This window comes from Carcharodon carcharias, chromosome 19 (genome assembly GCF_017639515.1).
Source record: "Carcharodon carcharias isolate sCarCar2 chromosome 19, sCarCar2.pri, whole genome shotgun sequence".
Lineage (NCBI taxonomy): Eukaryota > Metazoa > Chordata > Chondrichthyes > Lamniformes > Lamnidae > Carcharodon > Carcharodon carcharias.
This window is the reverse complement of record NC_054485.1, coordinates 49,016,053-49,029,605: the sequence shown is the minus strand read 5'-3', so window position 1 is coordinate 49,029,605 and position 13,553 is coordinate 49,016,053.

The following is a 13,553-nucleotide window of genomic DNA, read 5'->3' as shown; positions in this document are numbered from 1 at the left end:
CCCTTCCTGTTGATGAAGGCACCCGGTTGACCTGCCGGCACCCTGATGGCCACATGTGTGCAGTCAATTGCACCCTGGATGCTGGGGAAGCCAACAATCGCTACAAAGCCTGGCTGGCCTTGTCCGTACGAAAATGAATAAACATCATTACCCGCCTGAACAGAGCTTCTGTCACCAGCTTGACGCAACTGTGTACAGCTGATTGGGAGACTCCACAAAGATCTCCCACTGATCCCTGGAAAGAGCCAGAGGCACAGAACGTGAGGGCCACTGGGACCTTCAGAGCCACTGGCTTGGGATTTCCACCCACACAATTGGAGGTGATCTCAGGCCCAATCAACTGATAAACGGAGGTCAGGGTCTCCCTGGAGAGGTGGAGCCCCCTTCGGCATTGCATCTCGGATATATTGAGGTAGCTGCATCCCTGTAAACCCTGGCAGCAGGATAGTGGTGCCTTCTGCAGCCCCTTCCATCTTGGACTTCCTGCTGGCCCTGCGCCCCTTGTGCCTGCGCCTCTGCTCTCACAGGTGGCTCCCCTGAAAGCTGCACTGGGTCACCTGGCCTCCTCTCCCTTCTGCCTCTCTCTTCCTCAGAGGAGGAGGTGCCACCAGCGGAGACCACAATCCCCATTACCAGGGTGGGGAAAGGCTCCCTGATACCTGGAAGGGTCCACATGGTCCGAATCCTCAGGGGGCCTTGGAGACAGCAACGAGCCGTGAAATGCAGCCCAGAAATGCTAAGAGTGAAGCTCAGAATGGAGATGAAGCTGTCAGGTTCAAATAAGCAACCAGCAGCAAACTATCTCCTAAACTCCTCACTACTCACAATGGCAATTTTGATGAACCTTTTTATCCCGCCCTTGGATGAGGTTTTGCTAGATGTAGGCTGCCCACCTGCCCGTTTTTCCCATGTGACAAGCGAAATTGCACGGGCAACGTAAAATCAGGTTCCATTGGATTTTTAATGGCCTTAAATGGCCTCTTAATTGATGTCAGATGTGGCTCTGGCTCCCACGTGCGCCCGCCGACCTGAAGATTGCACACATGTGGGATGGCTTTGGGTGCTCGCCCACCTGCAAGGCATAAAATTCAGCCCTTTACTGACCGAGCTGCCCTCAATTGCGGCCTCAAGTGTCTTTTTACAGGTCAACCTGGGTGTTATATTGACAGGAACTTATTGTTCTATAAATTGTTCTATAGAGGTTACCCTTATAACAAAATGTCAGATAGAATTCCAAGTTCTCTGTCTATATGATGGGATAGAAGCCCACCATTATGTTATCCACCATCCACAAACTTCCAGAGCCTTAGCATGTGTTTTCTATCTTCAATTAATCAGGCCTTTACATCCACTTCCGTTATTTCATCTTGCGCTGTTACCCATGATCAGTTTCACAATGCCCTCAAAACATCCCACCTCCAGCCTTCAAGCTAAATTTTAGGGGCTTCATTCTTCCTGTTTTCCTGTTATCAGTTGTTTATGCTTAGAGCTGTTCAGCAAGCCTGCTAATAAGCTGTTCACCAGTTCAACCATTCTTATTTCTTATCAGGTCACTAGTTTGTTAATCAGCACAGGCCTCAAAGTCAGAGATGCCATGGTCCGGAGATGTGTTTGTTTCTTGTAATGGTCCAAAGTTTGTTCCTGCACTGGGTCTTTCTTATCAGTGAAAAACAGCTTGCAGCATTCAACAGATTTATTTTACTTTGAAAAGTATGTTAGTACATGATATTTGGATAAATCGTAAGTTTGGTCAAGTTACAGCAAACTGTATAGCAGTAATCTGTACTCTTACAGACCACAGCACCTGCCCCTTCCTTCCCGATTGCCAACAGCCATTTCATGGTGTTGTTTTTCCCCTTCCTTAGTCAGGTCCTGCTGGCACCTGTTATGTGCTATCCTGACTTGGAAGAGAAAGAGTGGTGATTGTGAATGAGATGTGTTTACATTTGAAGAGCTGTGAGATGTGTCTGGAGTCTGAGTAGCGCCTGAGTGTTAGGTGTGTGAAATTCAGTATAGAGTTAGGTGGTGAATGCAGTGTTAAGCTTGCTGATGATAAAGTGGTTATTGAGATTATGTGTTCATGAGGTGGGACTTTACCATAACCACTGGTGTCAGTCATTCATTTTTTTTTGTGGCACTGGAGCCATGTCTTAGGGGCAGGGTTCCTGGCTGTGACCGCTTCGGAGCTCTCCACCCATGTCCATCACATTACTTGCCTCTGTGGTATCCTTACGCATTGCATGTACAGGACATCCCTCCTCCTCCCCTGTATCTCCTCCTCCAGGACCTTCAGTGCTGCCTTGGAGAACCTGTGAGCCTTTTCCCTAGGTCCCTGAGCAACATAGCCTCTAATGTTTTTTGCAGTTAGCATAATTCGCTTATGTGTGTTAACTTAAAAGGGCCACTTGTGCACAGCTTATGCAGTTACTTTTGGATTGGTGTGCAGCCGCATAACCCCGCGGCTTGGAGAGACTATTGAGCCTGATCCAGCTGTTGTCTGTCAGCCAGCCTAGTTCATGCAAATTGCTTCTAATCACCCTGCTAAATGTGCAAGTTTCCGTTTTAAGAATGTTAAGAATGCCTCCAAGAATGTTTGTGGTAACCCGCAATTAGCTCCAGTATTGCAGAATAACACATTCTTATTAGCACAAAACCCACTTTGCACCTGTTTTAATCTTTTCCTCAAAATAACCCTCTTAATTTTCTGCGGTGAGTTTGGCAATTATTGGGCTAATGCAGAAAGGTCCCACAAAATTGAGGAAGCATTATTAATGCTGGTTGCCATTCTTGTGAAGCTCATCACAGAGTTATGGGTGTTCACGTTTAATCGCGCATCTGCTCCCTGCTTGGAGCTGCAATACCATTTACCCCGAAAGAACGGTAAGCACTATTATTTTGACAGCAGACTCTGGCCTGATTTTTCTGACACTGCCTGCAATATCAAATCCGTGCATCCAATTCAGCCATTGATTTCCACCTGTGCAATTTAGGGAGATAGGGGAGTTTTCATTTTTTTTCAGAAAACGTCGGGGCAAAAGGAGTATAACAGAAAACTTACAGATGCTCTATATTCAGACTGTGATTCAAGTTGCCAATACAACGAATAAAGAATCAGAACACACATAGCTCAGAATAATTCAAATTCAAACTACCTTCAACTGTATAGCCTTAGCTAAATGGTTCTTGTATGCACTGTCAATTCTGACCTCTAATCAGACTTGTGTCAGATATAAAGTGTGGAATGGATCAGTGGACTACATAATGTTTGAACCAACTCTCCTGACCCTTTGTGGTCTCTTAGTGCCTTTCCTTGGCTTCCCCAATGTGCATCATAGGATACAGCTCCCTACCCTCTTCAACACATCTAGTCAATTGATACCCAAATGATGTGGAAGCTGCAAATTGCTGGAGCATTGGTTCAGCTTATTTGATTATGATGAACAACATCTTTTCTTGTTGGGTTTCTCAGTGGTACCCCAAGCCTTCATTTGGTATCATTTAAAATGTAAATTTAATTTCAATCATTGCAAACAGTGAAATTCTGATTCCTGTTGAGATAAAGCTTGTAAGCTGAAAGGGATGCCAATCTCTATGAAGGTTTATGAAGGTTGGTCAGGACAACAGGGGCATGATGGAAACTTTGGTAGGGACCATCATGAGCGGTAATCGAAAATGTGCAGTGATAATTAATACTGAACGAATGGCAAACATATGGGGAGTAATATTGGACGCTACAGAACAGCAGGGATATTGAATCAGTTGCCTTCATATACATTTCTTCCCAACTTTCATTTCATTTTCATTTCCTGTACCTGCTGTGGCTACTCATCAGAAAGTAGTGAATCAATAAAAATACACATTAAACTATGTCAGTGAGCATCAGAAAATGTATCAGGCAAGATAAATTCATCTATGTAATTGCTGTGTAAGAAGTTATTGAGTGCTAGATATATCCTAGTTCCCAGCTCCCAAGCACTGGGTATATTCTATAACCTTTGGGCTGCAAAGTGTGGTGATAGACACTTTTAATTAAACGGTGAAGAGTGTCTTACATAATGCATATTACATAATGATCTCTTCCTAGGTCAGCCAGTCACAGTACTGCAAAAGGTGACATCTAATGCTACATAAATCATAGGCAGTATCTGACAAAATAATGTAGAAAATGTCACTTTGTTGGACTGTGTCTTCCTAATTTGATGTAAAATTCAGTCCAATGTAACAATTGTCCTCACATTAAATAACTCCTATATTTTGATTAAGAGCTCAACTCTCAGTCTCAACACTTAATTACCAGCCAAATATTCCTCATTTTTCCTCCTAGGATATTTTTCTTCTGTTGCTGCAGTCGAAAAATATTTTTAAAAATGCTTATTATAACGTAAGCTCAGTGACAGTTCCAGAATTAATCTGGAGTCTTTATTACAACATGACAGCCCTGATTTGAGATCAGCGCAGGATTCACTTTTTTTAGAAGCGCGAATGCTGATAAATGTCACTTAAGTATGATGGAATTTTACTGCTGATCTTGTCTTTGCTTATTCTGAAATGTTTGATAAGCTGAGGTTTGTTCAAAATGAGGTAATGAAAGCAGAATAAAATGAAATCTTTCTCCACCCAGCATAAGGTCCTGACCTCACAGATCATGTTCAGCAAGGGCGGAATGTAATTGTTCTTTATACTCTCCTTGGGCCCAATCCCATTTTTCCATTGACTTTTCTGAGACTTTCACCTTCATAGCTTTGTACACAGACTGTATACCCTTCAGGACTGCTTCTGCTGGCTCCATTATTCCTTCTCTGCTAGCATTTTTCAATACAGCACTGATTCATTGTTATTCATCCTGACGTAGATTCTGCTCTTGTGAGCTGAATGATGTTTCTGCTTTTCTAATGTTTCCCATGGCTGCTGATTCTCTTCTGCCCCACTCGTGCTTTAGGATTTCTCTATCACCCTTCATTAGTTGACTGAACAGGTTCCTAAAACTCCTTCTGTTTCTCCCAGTTTTCTGTATATCTGCCAGCCAACAGCTGTTCCTCAGGCTAGCTCCCAGATCTGCACTGATCCCTGATCTACTCCTCAATGTCATCAACTCACTGGCATTCATTAGTCTTGATCCTTGGGTTTTACTTCATTGCTCCTCACCTGCTCCACTGTATGTACACTTCTAACACCTTCCTGGACCCTGGGATCTCTGTCTGCTAGCTCATTGTTGATCCTTTGCTTCTTCTCAGCCCTTTCATTCCACTGGACACCTTCCACAGCCCCTAAAATAGCTATTGGATCTACTGTCTTTGCATAATTGACTTTGAACATGGGCATTAGTTCAAGAATGGTCCAACCTGACTCCACACTGTCTACAGCTTCATTCAACCACAGGACCTCAGATTTTAACTTTGGACTGTTTTGCATTATTTGTCCCCTGTCTTCTGTTTACAACCAGGGCATGTTTCAACCAATCTCTGCCACACCTTTGTAATTCCAATTCCCACTGGGTCCATTTGCGTGTCCATGAATAGCCACAAGTCCATCACTTCAGTTACCTCTTTATTCCTTCTCAGCCTTTCTCTGGTCACTGCCCGCTGTCTCATCCCTCTTGTCCTCACAATTCATTCATGCCACTTTTCACTTCTTCCCTCATAGATACTTTAAACCCTGCACCCAAACCCACTATTACTTTTCTACTGCTGTCCCAGACTTGAAATACCTCTTGATTAAGATACTGGCTATCCTCTATAATTCTCTTGGCTATCGCCAATAGTCAATTAAAATGTCAGTTGCTGCTTCCTTATGAGCACTAGTTCCAGCTGCTCCATCCACCAATCTACTGACCTTCCAACTCCTCACACACACTTTGGCTGACCCCTTCAAAATCCTTCCCATCCCATTCACCCCACCCACTCTTGTTCTTTTGGGCTATAGTGGTGGATCAACAAGCATTGTCACTCCCTGTTTCTCTAGGTTAAACCTGCTATATAAATGTAAACTATTATTTAGGAGTATTAAGATTAAATCCTCCCTTAAGGAAGATACCCAAAAATGGACATAATATTTTCATTGTGGCTTAAGTAATGACATGAGTTGACTTAATGTTAACTTTTTTGTTAATATCATTCTTTAGGATGTGGGCATCACTGACAAGGATGGCATTTATTGTCCACCCCTGCTTGGCTTTGAGAAGGTGGTGATAGGCTGTCCCCTTTTACTGCTGTAAATTGGAGGTGATAGTGTTCCCATGTACCTGCTGCCCTTGTTCTTGTGGATGGCGGAAGCCAAGGTCCTGGGAGGTGCTGCTAAATATATATTAGCATCTTGCTGCACTGCATTTCGTAGCTACACACACTGCTGTCATGGTATGCTGTTGGTAGAGTAAGTGGATTTTTAAGCCAGTAAATGGGGTGGAGGCAAGCAGACTACTTTGTCCTGGATGGCCTTAACTGCACACATTTAGTCAAGCGGAGAGTATTCCATGACACTCCTGTCTTGTGTCTTGTGGGTGGTGGAGAGGCTTTGTGGAGTCAGAAGGTTTGAGGTTTGCCACTCCTGTACCTCTTATCCACTCTAATTGACTATGCTAGAAGAGTTTCTGATCAATGTTGTGTCTGTGAACACTGATGGACCCATAAATTGTAATACCATTGATAATTGAACATCAAGGGGAGTTGGTTAAACTCTTTCTCAGTTGGAGATGGTCTATGCCTTTTTAGCTTTGCACTCTGCATCTATTTCTAAAAAATAAAACTTTGGACTCGATATATTCTTTTGCAATTTCATCAAGTTGTCTTCCCAGCAGAACACCACATTACAGGCAGAAAGTGCATACACAGCAAAATGCTAGTATTTACACACTTGGCACTTAAGCACAAAATCTAGGCTGACGCTTCAATAAAGTACTGAGGACAATTCTTTTGTACATAAATTGCGCCTGTTTCAACTAAACAGAATAAGTTAATTCCCCAGGGCAATGCCATGACCAATAAGAGCTAATCTGCTTGGTTTCAATTAAAACAAAGCTTGGCAGTTAACAGTCAGTCATCAGTTAACTGGTGCATTATCCATGGTAACACCTCTACCAATCAGAGTCCACTTGCCGACCAAGCAGCATTCTCCTCTCATGAAGTCTAAATTGTTGTTCCCTTTACATTTGGTATTGTCCTGATGAGTACAAAATGAAAGGCTTCAACAACGTATCTTTTTTCAGCAATATTCAAGTTCTGTATTACTAACCAACTAAAAGTACTGAGGAATGCTGCACTGTCAGTGGTGCCATCTTTCGCTAATCCCCAGTCACATCCGCCCACCAGGAGGATGTATTAAAGATCCCCTGGCCATTATTTGAAGTGGATCAGGGGAATTTTCCCCCAGTGTCCTGACCAATATTTATCCCTCAACCAACATCACCAAAACAGATAATTTGATCATTATCACCTTATTCTTAGTGGGACATTGGTTTGCACAAACTGACTGCCACGGTTCCTGCATTATAACTATAGCTACATTTCAGAAGTACTTAATTGTCTGTAAACATTTTGGAATGTTCTGAGGTTGTGAATGGCTCTACATAAAATTAAAGTCATTTTTCTGCTTTTTATCACAAGCAGGTACTCCAGCACAATACTGACATACTAACGAATACAGAAGCAACAAGTTGTACAGCAGTAAACAATGGTGTGCCACCAAATCGACATACCAGCCACTGGTATGCTAATCAATATCAATCAATTCACATTAACACACCAGAAAATTGGTATACTGGCAACACATTGCCACCAAAGAAGCCTACATTTGTTTCTTCACCTTAGAAACTTTCATTGGCTATTTTGCAACAACTCAATTACCTTCGACCGCAACACCATAAAGCACAAAGCAGCATTCCAGATCAATGGCATGTGAAATAGATAGAAAGTATTTATAAAGGTGTCAAAGTGCATAATATGCATCATCATGGTATCCAATTGAGTAAATGTATTGGGTGTGAACATTTGGTTTAGCTTGAGCAGTACATCACACTGCTTCAGCAATTCCATAAATGCTGTGTGTAGAGCAAGTTTGTAAAGGGCACGAAGTTAGCCATAGATTTTAAAGTGAATATGCATCTTTATAAACATCAATAATCAAATTATTTCATTAAATGACCAATTTGGTGAAGAATAAAGAGGCAGATAAACCAAAGGAAGAGCAAAACTGCAACAACCCAAACCCTCCTCATATGTATTTAAATAATTTCAGTGCTGAGCCCCATTTTTAAATCTATGTCAAAATACATATTCATGTCTAGGTTTTAAATACTTTCACCATTTATGCATCAGGATTCTGTTTTTTCCCAAAATCTGAAAATATCTGGTCATAAATAATTATATGTTATTAGGTAGAATGTTAAAGCTTTTATTCCAAATTAAGGGTTCAGTGAAGTGAAGTCTGAGTCAGAAGCTTATAGCCTTATTTCCTATTTCAGATGTGAACACAAAATCTATGTTAACTTTTCAACTAAATGTGGCAAAGTACTGCATTGGCAGATGGGGTGACTTTCAGATTAAACATTAGTTCTTGGCCCTGTTTGCCTGCTCAGGTGGTTGTAAAAGATTGTATGACAATATTTGAAATACAACAGGAGGTTTTCACAGTGTCCTGGCCAACATACCTACCTCAGTCAACACCACTCAGCCAACTGACTTCCCAAACCAATTAAAACTGGGAAAAGTATAACTGAGGTTTTCAGAGGAAAATGGAATAAGTTAGAGATAGAGTTGGGTGAAATTACCAAGGGGAAGCTCTGTGCTCTTGACGTGGTGTTTGAAGATCAGCTCAGAGTCAAGCAGGACACTAATGTTTTATGTTGTTGGGATAAGTCTACTGTGAGGAACTAAGACCTCATGCTGTATATTTTTATATAGATATGCTCATTGCGAATTCTAAAATTTTAAAACTGACCAAAGATCTTGAAAATGGCTGAACCTATGCCTGTTTGTGAAACCCCCTCCCCTCCACGCCATCTCCCCCCCCCCCCCAACCCCACACACCGCCCCTAACAAAAGAAACCACTTGGCATTTTCAGGAAAACTCGCAACTCGTTATCTCTGAGGTGCCACTAAAGACCATCTGTGCACTGTACAGCCCAACATCAAGAGAGCTATACAACGGCGATCTGCATTTAATAACCCAGGCTAGTCAGAAGGAGGTGGATCATCTGCTGAGATTAAGGCCCCACAACCTTCGTTTTAACGGCTGAGCCATTTAACAGACTCTGGAATCCAGGTGATGGATACACTCCTTTGCCAAAGACCTGGTGGAGAGGTGGGGGTCATGTGACATGGGCCTCCAGCTTGTGGAACAAGGAAAATTGCCTTGCTGAACTGCATAGCTTGGTCTGCTGTTTACCATCTAACTAGCAGCCTCACATTCAAGGAGTTCTACACAGGTGGCACACCTGGCACCCATCTACACTTCTTCTGCTGGAAATTCAGTACCATCACCTATAAGATTGATGCATTTCTGCATGCCTGCCTCATCGTGTGAAGTCAACACCACCAGAAAAGTGAATTATCCAGCATCAGTTTTCAACCCACTGACCTCCATGAAGGAATACCTCATTAGACTTTGATTCTGGAGCCTGGAACTCATGTCAACCAATATCTGGCTTCTCTGTGGTCTTTGTACTGTAAAACCTTCTTTTCTCTATCCCTCTCTTTACTGCCTGAGCATGAAGGTGACATTGCAACCCTCTTTTTGCAGCTTGAATGAGTGCAATAAACTAACCCATTTTTAGTTTATCCTATCTCAAGTTTTCTTTGGGGTTATTAATAGAAAATTGGATCACACAAAAACTGAGTGGGTTGGGAAATATGCCACTGTTTATAAAGGGGGAAACAAGTTAAATACCCTTCTGTTTATGGATGGGTGGTGAGAGGAGAAATTAGTGCTGTTTAAATTAACCCCCCACCACCCCCCACTCCTGCTCATAACAATACATGGTTATCCAAGAGGGATCATAAGCTTACTGCATGGGGCTTCTGTTAGAGACTGAGCAGGATGGTTTCCGTTTAGCCCATGTTGTGCTGTTGCAAGTTTTGTCTCATCCATAACGTTGAGATCATCCAGTGACAAGCTGATGGTAATGAATTCAAGGCTGGTGGCAAAGAGGTAAAGCTGGGTATCATTGGCAGTTCACTCTGTGGTTGTGATTGATATCAACAAAGGGCTCTTATCCTGCTCACTCATGCCATAGGTCCCCTATAGAGGATGTCACAATGGATCAGCTGCCAGATTACAGGAAATCTATGCTGAGAAGCCAGCAAAAGGTCAGTGGGCAATTCTCAACTGTTCCCTTACCACTGACCGTAAAAAAAAGTTTTGCCTTAGTCTTGCAGCTTTGGCATATGCAAACCACCATAAGACAAGGACCATTGTTTGGGGCCTTTTGTGGGTTATCTCTTTTCCAAAATGTCTAGAAAAGAGTGGGAGATTGTCTAATGTGAAGTGAAAGGGTTAAGATTATTTGCAATGATTTCTACAATGATTAATGAATCTTCTGGGACCTACAGATGCGTTCTTGGTTTATAAAGTAAAATGGTAGGACTGGATTAGCAACCCAGATGTTGTCCCATTATGAGAAGTTGTTAAACGGAATTTGATAAAACTGGTAATTTGTGGGCTTGTATATAAGAACATAAGAATTAGCAGCAGGAGTAGACTATCAGGATTTTCTAGCCTGCTCTGTCATTCAATACGATCATGGCTGATCTATTGCCTCCACTCCATTTTTCTGCCTGCTCTCCATATTCCTTACTCCCTGAAAGACCAAAGCTCTAAAAAGTAAATCGAAGAATTCCAAGGATTCACAACTCTCTGAATGAAGAAATTTCTCTTCACCTCTATCTAAATGATTGATCAATCCTGAGACTGTGCCCCCGTGTTCTAGATTCCCCAGCCAGGGAAACAACTTATCAGCGCCCACCTTATCAAGCCCCTTCAGAATCAATTTCAATGAGATCACCTCTCATTCTCCTAAACTCCAGAAAGTATGGGCCCAATTTACTCATCTTATCATCATGGGACAATCCTCTCATCCACAGCGACCAATCTGTACCTCCTCCAATCCTTTATGGAGTTCAAAACTGGACACAATGCCCCAGGTGTGGTCTCACCAAAGATCTCTACAAGTGTAACAAGACTTGCTTATTCTTGTACTCCAATTCCCTTGCAATAAAGGGAATTTGCCTTCCTAATTGCTTGCTGTAACAGCACCAGTAAATGATCTTGGAAGCTATTGGATTGATGCTAACATTCAACTCATTGACAAATTCCTTAGGGAAGGGAATCTGACATATTTATCTAGTCTAACCTGCAGGTGACCCCATGCTACATAGTTGACTCTCGGGGTCACAGGTTTGGGCAGTAAATGCTGCCTGCCAGTGTTGCCCAGATCCCAAGAGCAAACCGAAGAAAAAAAGGTTTTGTTCATTCTATTCGAATGCCACCAAATGTTAATTACTGTCCCAATATTAAATGATCACAAAAGTTAAAAGCACCACGTGCAATCTGGATAAAAGCAAAATACTGCGGATGCTGGAAATCTGAAACAAACACATGTTTGGAATGGTCCATACGGAATGCTGATGGTTCTGGGAGGGAGAGGAAGATGTGAGGGCAGGGGCGCGCGGGAGATGGGCCGGACACAATTAAGGGCCCTGTCAACACAATGAGTGGGAAGCTTTAGTTAAGGAAGAAGGAAGATGTGTCAGAAGCACCTCCCCCCCCCCACCCCCCCCAAGAACCGTGATTCAGTCCTCTTGTCCTCACCTTTCACCCCACCAGCCTCCGCATTAAAAGGATCATCCTCCAACATTTCTGCCAACTCCAGCATGATGCCATCACCAACCACGTCCCCTCACCACCCTTCCCACCACCACCCCCCCTCCCTGCCCCCATCAGCATTCTGTGGGACTGTTCCCTCAGGAACACTGTGGTCCACTCCTCCATCATCCCCAACACCTCATCCCCTTCGAAGCCATGGCACCTTCCCATGCAATCGCAGAAGGTTCAACACCTGCCCCTTGACGTCCTCCCTCCTCACTGCCCAAGGGCCCAAATGCTACTTTCAGGTGAAGAAGCACTTCACTTGCACCTCCTTCAATTTAGTCTAATGCATTCACTGCTCCCATTGTGGTCTCTTCTACATCGGAGAGACCAAACGCAGACTGGGTGACAGCTTTGTGGAACACCTTCGGTCTGTCCACAAGCATGACCCAGACCTCCCTGTCGCTTGCCATTTCAACATACCATCCTGCTCTCATGCCCACATGTCTGTCCTTGACCAGCTGCAATGTTGCAGTGAAACACAACACCAACTGGAGGAACAGCACCTCATCTTCCGATTAGGCACTTTACAGCCTTCCGGACTTAACACCGAGTTCAACAACTTCAGACCATGAACTCTCACCTCTATCACACCTTTTTTATCCCCTTTTTTCAAAATTCATTTTTATTTTTTATCCACTTTTTTAAAATTTATTCATTCTTTTATCCCCTTTTTTCCCATTTTCGATCCTTTTTTCCCCACCACCGCCCTCTCCCACCACCCCACCCCGACAAGGGCCATCGATTACATGTTCATGTTGTTCTTTTCAGAGTGTTTCCCCTTGTTCTGCTATTGTCACATTCTGCTTTCTTACCTTTGCCACTATCAGCACATTTTTAAGCCTTTACCATTACCATTAACACTCTCTTTGTCCTTTTGTTCATGACATCTTTGTCAACCTCTCCTTTGCCCCCACCTACGCTGGCCTTCTATCCAGCTTCATCTGCTCCACCCACCTTACACAGTAGAAATTTCATTACATTTCTACTTCTCTGCAGCTCTGAAGAAGGATCGTAGAGACTCGAGACATCAACTCAGTTTTTCTCTCTCCACAGATGCTGTCAGACCTCGAGTTTTTTCCAGCATTTTCTGTGTTTGTTACATGCAATCTGGAGTCTTATTTGGATTTCTTTCAAATGCTGACCTTTAGCTAAACTCTAAATATTCCAATTAATACCAATTTATTAGAAGGTTAATACCGCACTACAGCAATCGAATAGTTCATGCTGAACATTTATTCCAGAAAACAAAATAGTTTCTATTCAGCTCCTATTTTAATAACCCAACTTGCAATTAGCAACATTCAACTTGTACTTTATACAGGGCTCATTCTCAGTTACCTAGTCAATCTTTTCCTACCTCAGTGATAGCTTTTAGTACACTCTCATTTTCTCAAAAGCTTAACATGCGACTTAAGTGTGTGGGAAGGCCTTTGTTATGTGGCCAGATCAATTATGGTCCTGGAAAAACTCAGCAGGTCTGGCAGCATCGGCGGAGAAGAAAAGAGTTGACGTTTCGAGTCCTCATGACCCTTCGAGAGAACAGTTATGTCAAAGGGTCATGACGACTCGAAACGTCAACTCTTTTCTTCTCCGCCGATGCTGCCAGACCTGCTGAGTTTTTCCAGGTAATTCTGTTTTTGTTTTGGATTTCCAGCATCCGCAGTTTTTTTGTTTTTATCAATTATGGTCCTGCT